A 9,455-nucleotide genomic window follows, 5' to 3' on the forward strand; every position below is an offset into this window, starting at 1 on the left:
GTGAAATTGTTGTTGTGGAAAAGGACTGGCGTATGATTTTTGTAATGGATTCTACAAATTGAACCTTTTCAATATATTCTCTTGCTCCATGAACATGACATTAAAAATAGCTCAAAAAGAGTTTGGTGCAACTATGGCAGGAACATGTTGCCATGGTTGCCACTACAAATCTGAAATGGTAGAGATTTGTTCTGGAGGGGAAGAATTCAAGTTTTCTGTGTGGGTCACCACAGTATTTATTCCTCATGCCGCAGTTGCCTTGTTTCAGTCTGATTGTAATGGTTGCTTTGTCACCCTGCAGAGTCATGTAAAGGAAATAAGACAGAGGCACCACCTATTCTACTGTTACATTTCAACTTCCTCTTCTTGAGTTAAGGTAACCCCCTCTCAACTTTCTTGTCCCAGTTCTCAAACTCTTGTGTTTTGCTGTGTTGTTGATATAAACAAATTGGTATAATTAAGGATGTTGATATGGATCAAATGCACCTGCATTGCCTTCATTGGCAGTGCTTGCAGTGAAAGCAGGAAATGCAATCTGTAAATTATCCAACTAGAATTACCTGTGTGCTACATGAGGAAATTTAATTCCTCACTGTTTTCATCTTAGTCAAGCCTAAATTGCTTTCATATATATCTTACATGTGAAGAATGCTGAATGACTTCACTCCCCTATCAAAGCAAGTTTCCCTGTCTAACAATGATTTATGGAGCATCCATCAGAGCAACAGTTTAATCACAGAAGATTGACCGCTTTGTGAGTTATTGTCATTGCTTAAACCTTTTTGTATTCCAAAAAGCTGATGTATGACATCATTCCTTATGTATATTACTTTTCTGCTAATGACATGCTCTGTCATTAGAAATGATTCCAAAGTGCTCTGAGGAAAGCTCAACTGACCCTCAGGGAAATCCAGATCCAGGCTTTGTGGCAGATAGGACTTCTAAATTCCAAGTAAAGCAAAGTAAAAAAAAGCAACACTTAAAAGCATGTGATAGGGTGTCGTGGTTTTAAACCAATAACTAAGAAAATTACTTACTTCTTGCTGTGAGATATGGATTAGAACAAGAGCAAAACAGGCATACAACTTAAAAGGGAAAAAAAAGAGAGTTAATTGACAAACTACAATAATAAGAACACCAGAATAAACTTCCAGAAAAACCTTTTCATCCCCTCTCTACCCACTATTCCCTTGTTCACATGACAACAGAGACAAAAACTCTGGAACTTTGATGGTTAAAACAGTCCCAATTCTTGCTACAGTCTTTTCACCAGTCTTTGTAGAGAAACAGAAGTTTCTTCCTGTTAATTTATGGAGTTTCTCACAAGAAAACTATTTTTGTTATAGTTTTCCATTGCCCTAATGTTAGCTGCCCAGAGCTGCTATTATCAGAGCCCACTCCTCCCATTTTCACATCACTCTGAGGTGTGTATGGGTCATGACCCTAGGGATAGCATTTTTAAGGATAAGTTATTCAAAGGCAAAAAAAGTCTTCTTCATCTGTTTCTGTGAGCTTCACCAGAAAACAGTTTTCTCATTCCCTCTCAAGGCTTCAAATCTCCCAGCACTTCACTATACTATAATTACTCTACTTTTTACTCAAATTTACACTTTGAACACTTTATTCCTCCCTAGATACTGTCATGAATTAAAGGAGTGTTTTCAAGACCTTAATGTCCATTTCCATAGTTTTAACAGAGAGATATTTCAGCTTAATTAAAGCATCTTCTTAATTCTCTACCTTTTCTGAAGCTTCTTTTCTTTCCTGTCACTGGTAGTTTATAAAGTCTCTTTTCATGTTGATCACTCTCTTTCTCTCTCTCTGGATAAAAAGATTAATCTGCAAGTCTCATCTGGGTAATGAAAAAGTTAAAATCTTGCCCAGGCTTTTGTAGGGGTTCGGTGATCTCTGCCGAACAGGAGCTGGAGCTGTCTGCGATGGAAGGTTCTTCATAGCTGCTCTGGAGAGTGTGGCTGTCTCTGCTTGCTGTAGGTCCAGAGCCTCTCTCCTTCTTCACTCGGCAGTTTCTAGTGAATGTAGTTACAGCAAAACCTGCAGCCAAGCCATAGATCGGGCTCAGCTCGGCCCAACCCGGGCCCGAGGAAAACCTTCCCCAGGCCCCCCATCTCCCGGCCGGGAGACGGGGCAGGCCCGGCCCCATCCCCGCCCGGCCGCATGGCCTGGGCAGGGAACGGGAGGCCTGGAGCTCCGCCACCCTTCACAGCCAGGAAACAAAGAGAACTCAGAGAGCTCTGCTTTTACACTTTAAGGTAGGATCCTACTTTTCAATGGCCTAAACTACTGTCAATTCTCAGCAGTGACCGATAATTGGTCACGAGAAAAGACTCCAGGTTATTCCTTTCTGTCCTGCTGTTTGAGACTGGGAAGGATGGGCAGTTCAAGTTAAAAATTGGTTTATATATTGGGGTATATATATATATAAATGTATGTATATTTAAATAGGTTAAAATTGGAGACTTGCAGCTCCAGCAGTGATCTAAGAACTTCTGTTGATGCTGTATCAAAACACTCATGATATTTGGACTTCTCTTCAGATGGAAACCTGAGTTGTGACTGATCAATAAGCCCTTATAATGGGGTAAGTCTCAAGGGAGTGAGTCTCAAAGGAAAGTGCAATGTACTGATGAATTTTGCTGTGACTGAATTTTTTTGATAAATATTTGCATCAGTTGGGTGGATCAGCTGATTATATCAGCTAGCTGTGTAAATTTTTGTTCATGAGTTAATCAAAAGAGTGTAAGTGTCTTTCTAAGTTAACTTAGTTAGACCAGCATGGGGACAGTGTACATACTGCTCAACCTGATACATATTTCTTCTTGGTGCCAGCCAGGATTGGATTGGTGAGCATATCACAAATTCTGCCAGTGAGAATCACATTTGTATTGTGATTCATGTCTGTATTGATATTGCTACATTTTGTTAGTGTCCTGGTTTAGGGCAAATTTGAGAGGGAACTTCCGAATGGGGTCCCTCCAGAAAAGAAATTCAAGTGCCCTGTCCCTCAATGGGTTCAGGAAAAATATTTCCTTGGAGAAAAGTGGAAAAAAACTGTTTATTTAACATAAATTGAATAATATTAAACAATAAAACCTCTTGCTGTTTGATGAAATGGCAAATCCAGAAAAAATCCTTTTCATGGGGTGTAGCTTGGCTCACTCAGTCTCTTACCAATCCCTCCAGCGCTGGAAAGTGCCGAGGCCCAGGCCTCGGTGGGCCACAGGCGTGAGCTCCTGGTTTTTCTGAGTTTTCAGTCCAGAGCAGGTTTGAACAGATCCAAGAAAAAGAAAAAAACAGTCTGGGGAACTTCCCTGCCTCAGCTAGCTAAAAACTAACTGAAAGGAAAGGAGAGAGCTCTGTCTCGCTGTCTGTCCATGCTGCAGACAAAACAGTCCAGGAGCAGGATTCGGGGCAGTGAGTGCTCTTTCTCAACACAAACTGTGGCTTCTTCTTCCCCCTCTTTGCTCTCAGAGCCAGTCTTAAAGATGCAGAACTTAATATGTACCATAAACAAAGTGATTGAGGATACAAGCATCATAAAGTCACCCCAGGACAATTAGTTTGCACTTGTGTTGTGCTTCCAACACATAGCTGTGGTTCATTCTGCTAAATCAGAATCTCATGAAACATCACATGTCTTCAAACAAGCAAATTTGTTATTAACTGTTAAATTATCAATGTGTGGAATATCGAAAAGAACCTTGTCAGATGCCGTTGGACTCTGACATGAGTGCAGGCTTGAGGTAAACTGACACTGCAGTTTAACATGAATTGTATTTTTAGAGCTGGTCCCATTAAGGAAACCTCACATTCCTCACATTTATGTTTTCTTTCTTGTTAGGTTTTCCTGTTTGATTTTCTACCTACTGGATTATTGCAGTGATTCTAGGGATCCTCTTCTTGGTATTTCTGGGAATAACAGGGCATTTTATTACCAAAGGTATGTAAATCTCCTTCACTGAAAATACTTAATTTGAATTTAGAACTTAATCAGGGATCACAGCAGAGCTCTTGAAATCTGCTCATTGGTCCAAGAAGAATGTGGAGGTCTTCTCTTTAAAAAAATATTTACTCTCATACCTATTTCCATCTGGAAAATGGATGTCCTTCACAGATTCCTTCAGAGACTCTGATTCTTTGCAAGCCTCAGAAGAGCTCCAGGGATGGCATTACTGTAAATGAATATTTTCTGAATAAATGAAAAAATTTCTGAAAGAACACATTTGGGAAACGAGTTTGTAAGGAACTAGACATGACTACAAATGGGAGGAGACATATATGATTCTTTTTCAGGCTGTCCATGTCCATGCTGCCCTGAGCAGTGAGTGACCTACAGAGGCAGTTGTTACTCCTTCTCCAAGGAGAAGGACTAGAACTCCAGCCAGGAATCCTGCTGGGCAGAGGGAGCTCATCTCCTGGTGATCAGCAATACCTGTGAAATGGTGGGTGCCTTTGCAGAGGTAAGGGCAGGATGAAGTGGGAGCAAGTCCCTGGTACTGTTATGGTAGTTCCTTCCCTCTGGGAGGAAGGGAGAGCGTAAAAGGCTCCTGGGACCCACCCACCACCACCCTGCACTGGCAAAGACAAGGCTTTCCCTTAGACACTTTGCAAGAGGGACTTGCTTCTTTCTACCTGACTCAGCTAAGTTTTGTTTGTCATGAGTTCAGTCTTCAAAACCCACAGCTGGGGAAGCTGCCTGGCACTCTGAAATGCTGAGTCTCACAAAGCAGGTCTCTGAAGGAAGGAAGGGAATAGGTGTTCACATTCAGAAATGGCCCCAAAATTTCCTCTGTCACACACTGCTTCTTTCTCTACCCTTCAAGACCCAGGACTTGACTGGGTTTCTTTGAGTCTACTGATCTCTCTGTCTTTCCATCCCTCTTAGGACTTCTTCCAGATACTACACAGCAAATCCCACTGGATTGGTTTGCAGAGGAACACTGATGGGAACTGGGCCTGGGAAGATGGCTCAAAACTGAGCAGTGAAAATTGAGTATGGTGTTTCCTTTGTACTTTTAGATAAAATGCTTGAGATCCTTCCCCTCTCTGACATGAGAAGTCTCATGGTATTGGGCAGAAGTCAACTAGCAATGGACACAGCTGCTAAGGGAAGTTCAGAGCAGTCATAGGCTCTAGTAGCTAAGGGCTTCTTCCTGCCAAGCTACCAGGGCCCAGCTGGGTGCCTGTAGACCTGGGAGTCTCTATCCCAGGCTAATGGACACAACTGCTGCATTCCTGCCAGTAGGTCCCACTTGTTTTGTGTCCCGGGACAAATATGTATACAGGCACACATGCAAGCAAAACTGTGACAGTGATCATGCCTGTAATCATCAGCTGCTCCCAGAGAATCAGACCCATCCCGTGCTTTACCTCATCCCCTCTCTTTCCTCCTTGTCCCCTTAAAGTTCCTCAACAAGTTTTGCACAGCCACACAGGCCCACCTTGAATGTACTCAAATCTTCCAGTTCCACTTTCACCTCACCTTTCACATCTGTTACAAAGCCCAAGGTGCCTCTGTCCAAAGCTGTGACTGGAGGTTTTTTATGGCACATCGATTAGAAGCTGAAGACTTTTGGTCTTTGCAGTTTTGTCTTTTATTTCTTGAATGTTTGTGTCTGTGGATTTCTGTTTCATCGTTTTGTCCTCATTATCATCTTTTGCACTGAACAAATCCTTGATTGGATAACCTTAATGAAGCAGAGGCTTCCACCTTTCACATACCCATACAGATGATTTTAACTGGATACTTCAATTGGGATACTTTATACTTTCTGTCCCAAATGCCTTTAGTAAACCAGCAAAAAATCCCTTGTGGAATAGAACATTTTGCTTTTTAGTGATGGGAAATGGAGAGCCCAATGTGAGACTGGCAAACTGCAAGTCTCACATTGAGCTCCAGGTATTATAAGTGCCACTTCCAGACCACCTGTATCCCAGGATGGATCCTCCCTGCCATCAGCTCATGAAGTCTGACCTGTAGCTGGTCCCTTCGCTCTAAAGCTGTGAAATGTTCTTCCCTTTGCCAAAGTGGGGACCCCTCTCTAATGTCACCCTGCTTGTGTGCTCTGTCTCCCACAGGGTCAAGTCCACCAGCCCTGAACAGAACTGCGCTGTTCTGCTGAATGGTGCCAACTATGCTTCCAGCTGTCAAGTCCCTGCCCCATGGATCTGTGAGAAATCTGCTCAGTGACCTCTATGGACCTTGTCTTAGGAAGCATTCTTTGGAGAGCTGTGCTAAGGCCTGATTCCTGTGAAGTTTCTCAGAGAGCAGCTGTGCTCCTTGCTCCTGTGCCACCTGCTACTCCTCAAGGAATGAATGCAGCTGCCACAGGAGGTCTGAATGCTGCTCCTGTCTCCATTCAGGACCACTCTGGTGATGTTCACACTCATAGCCCTCACCTAGTGACAGACAGTCATCAGAGTGGTAGAGAAGGGGGAGGAGAGATTTCTCTGAGTCACTCAGTCATTTTCAGAGGTATTTGAGCACTGTCACTGCTGTTTTGAAATCCTAGGGAGAGGTGAGCTTGTAATCTGTGAGCTCTGAGTTTATTTACCTCTTTTGTGACACTGGTGACATGCACCAAGGATGAAAGCTAGCCTGAAGTTTGAAGTTGGTCTGTTTTTGCAAGTGATATAGATGATGTCCACTGGACCTTTCTAACCTAATTTCTTCTGTGGTTTATGTTGTATCTGGAGAAAACTGGAGTATGGCCTCTAGTGTTACATTGCTGTGTAAATAGCTGTGAAGGAGTGAACCTACTGCCTTGCTGAGCTGAAAATAAATGTGAATTGCTTCTAACAATTTCTTCAGTAGTGACTTTTTCTGTTTTCCTCCCTATTATTATTGGATAGTGCATTCATTGATTTATAAAAAGGCAAAAGGAAGCTGGTGGCAGGAACAGACTCAGAAGAGCAGGGGTTGAAATACTTTGCAGTAACACTGCAGCAGAAAATTACAGCCACAGCCATGGAACTGTTGCCTACCCCAAGGGATTAAGGACTGACAAATTTACTTTTTTTTGTAGCCAAATGAGTGAAGCGCTTCATCTTCCAGTCCCTTTGTCCTAAGGCCTGCCTTGGCCATGGTTCAAGTGCCCTGCATCACCCCTGAGTGGTCTGTTTGGCCCCTGCTCAGAGTTTCCTCCAGAACAGCTCTCTTCTTAAAGAAGTCCTGCCAGACCCCTCATCCAGCACTTCTTCCCATGGGATGCAGCAGATAGATATAGTTCCAATTTTTGTGACAAGTAGGCCACAATCACACAATGTTCTGTGCTGTGCAGCAACACCTTGACGGCATGACAGGACAACTGTGATGACTTTTTAGGGACAACCTATTGGTATTTTAGTGGTATCTTATGACAGTATTTCTTAAAATACTAATAATTATGTTGTTAGGTTCATTGTCCTAAGCAGTCACAAAATAAGTTACTAGAATTAGATTAAGAAGTATGTAAGTTACAGAAATAAAGCTGGTTTTTTACCAATGAAATTGAGATGCTAGTGTAACACCCAGGAGATGTGAGATGACAAAAAAGTTGTTGCTTAATGAATATTTCTAAAAATTTCATCTTTAGCACCCCTTTGGTGTTGAAAAACATGTAAGGTTAATTAAAGTTATGCAATAGTAGCTTAGTATTATCCTGCATTCTTCACAGTAATCTTAAAGAATGTTTAATTCTCATCATACCTTAGTTATTTTAAAATTGTTACCTGTTCAGAATCAATTTGAAAAGTTACTTGTTTGTGTTCAGTAGTTTCCTATAAGAGCTATTCACTTTGAATTACAAAACCCAACACAGCACGTGAGAAGAACAGGAGAGGTGCTCCAAATATTTCTTGCTAGAAGAATGTGAAGCAAACCAGGAAGGATCCTTTTCTTTTTAATTCCTCTCACCCGGGGTGTTGTTTCAGCCTCTGAGGAGCACTCTTCTGTTTAGTATGAATGATTACTCCTCATGAATATACAAGTCTTTTCTCCGCACATGGAATTTTTGTCCTGTTCTCCCTACAGAGTCTGAGGCACCAAAAAAATAGTACTGTGTTACTTCTGCTAGTTTGTGACTTTTCCATAATCAACTATTAGATTTCTAAACTATACTTGCAGTACTGGAAATGTGGAAAATTATTTGGGCTATGGAATGAAAACAGTTGTGTACACATTTTAAGAAAAAATAAATATTATAGCACAGCTTTCTTTCAAAGGCAATGTGCACTGCTGAACTGTTCATCAGAAAAACAGAGAGAGAATGTTAAATATATCTGCCTTGTTTTTTGTCTTGGTGAAAACCCTGTTAGCTGTCTGTTCTATACTGCCTTCAGGGAGTTAAATGAGTAAGATTTTTCTCATGGTATTTTATACAATTTGAAAGAAGTTCTGCTGTGTACACAGTGTCAGAAAAAATAAACTGGAGAAATAAACAAGATCAGATAAACAGTGTTTTTTAACTAATTTTATCTCTAGTTTATTCTGTTTATTATTAGCTATTCTGTTTAGTAATATTAATCACAGAGGAAGAAGGGAATTTTTCACTGTGATCTGACTTCTTTTGTATTGCCAGCATTTTGGGTATTAGAGGGGTGAAATATCCATTAATTCCACTATTGTGGTTTGGGGTGGAACTTTCAGCTGACTTTCAGCTGAGAACTTTTAAGAATAGGTACAATTTTATGCAGCTAGTTTGCAAAGCAGAAGAAATCATGTGTGTAAAAACAACCCTGTCTTATCAACTTCCTACTGGAGCAGATGCTGCCATATCTGGCAACTCTTAGCCCTTTGAACCATTAAAATGTACTTTGCAACAGTAATTATCTAGCAGCAAGTAATATGCTTGAAATAAACTTCCAAATAAATGAAATGTTTCTGCAGATGTGCATTTTGACATTTTCAATTAATTTAAATTCCTTCTAAATTTTTCTTTCATTACTTCCACACTGGAGTCTTGTCAGTTGACATCAAATAAAGCAAGGTGAGTCAGACCTGCTAATTAATTTTGGTGTTCTGCTTGTTGTTTGTTTTTTCTTTCAAATTCCCAAGTGTTTTGATGAAATGCATTTGATTAGTGCTACATTCTCCAGGGAAAAAATAAATGCTTAAAGGAAACCTTATATTATCAAATTACTTGCTTTGATGCCAGAGAAGGAGAGAAATTTTAAGCTGGTGTTTACAGACTAGACAAGACGTTACTGTGCAACTCTACCAATCTCAGTGCCAGGAATGCAGTCTAGAGCAGAATCTTGTCTCAGATTTTAGATGCAGAGCATGCTCTAATAAAACCCAAACTGAAGATTTTCTGTAATTCCAGTGAAAGCAAAAACAAGCAGCTAATATTTTTCTCCTAGTGTAAACTCTTAAGGCACCTTTGATACTCTTTCCTAACCTTTAAAGGTTCTTGATATTTCTTGCTCCAGAGGAGTGTGTTAGTTATTTTGTCATAGTT

General features: G+C 40.9%; 1 pseudogene across 1 annotated transcript; it reads left to right on the forward strand.

Moving 5' to 3' along the window:
- The first annotated feature begins 754 nt into the window (after positions 1 to 754).
- LOC147653702 (killer cell lectin-like receptor subfamily G member 1) lies at positions 755 to 6,812 on the forward strand (annotated as a pseudogene). The gene is made up of 4 exons (XR_015286014.1): positions 755 to 997; positions 4,278 to 4,460; positions 4,904 to 5,016; positions 6,097 to 6,812. The product of XR_015286014.1 is annotated as a killer cell lectin-like receptor subfamily G member 1 (transcript).
- Positions 6,813 to 9,455: the final 2,643 nt, after the last annotated feature.

Source organism: Cyanistes caeruleus, chromosome 4 (genome assembly GCF_971803275.1).
Source record: "Cyanistes caeruleus chromosome 4, bCyaCae1.hap1.1, whole genome shotgun sequence".
NCBI lineage: Eukaryota > Metazoa > Chordata > Aves > Passeriformes > Paridae > Cyanistes > Cyanistes caeruleus.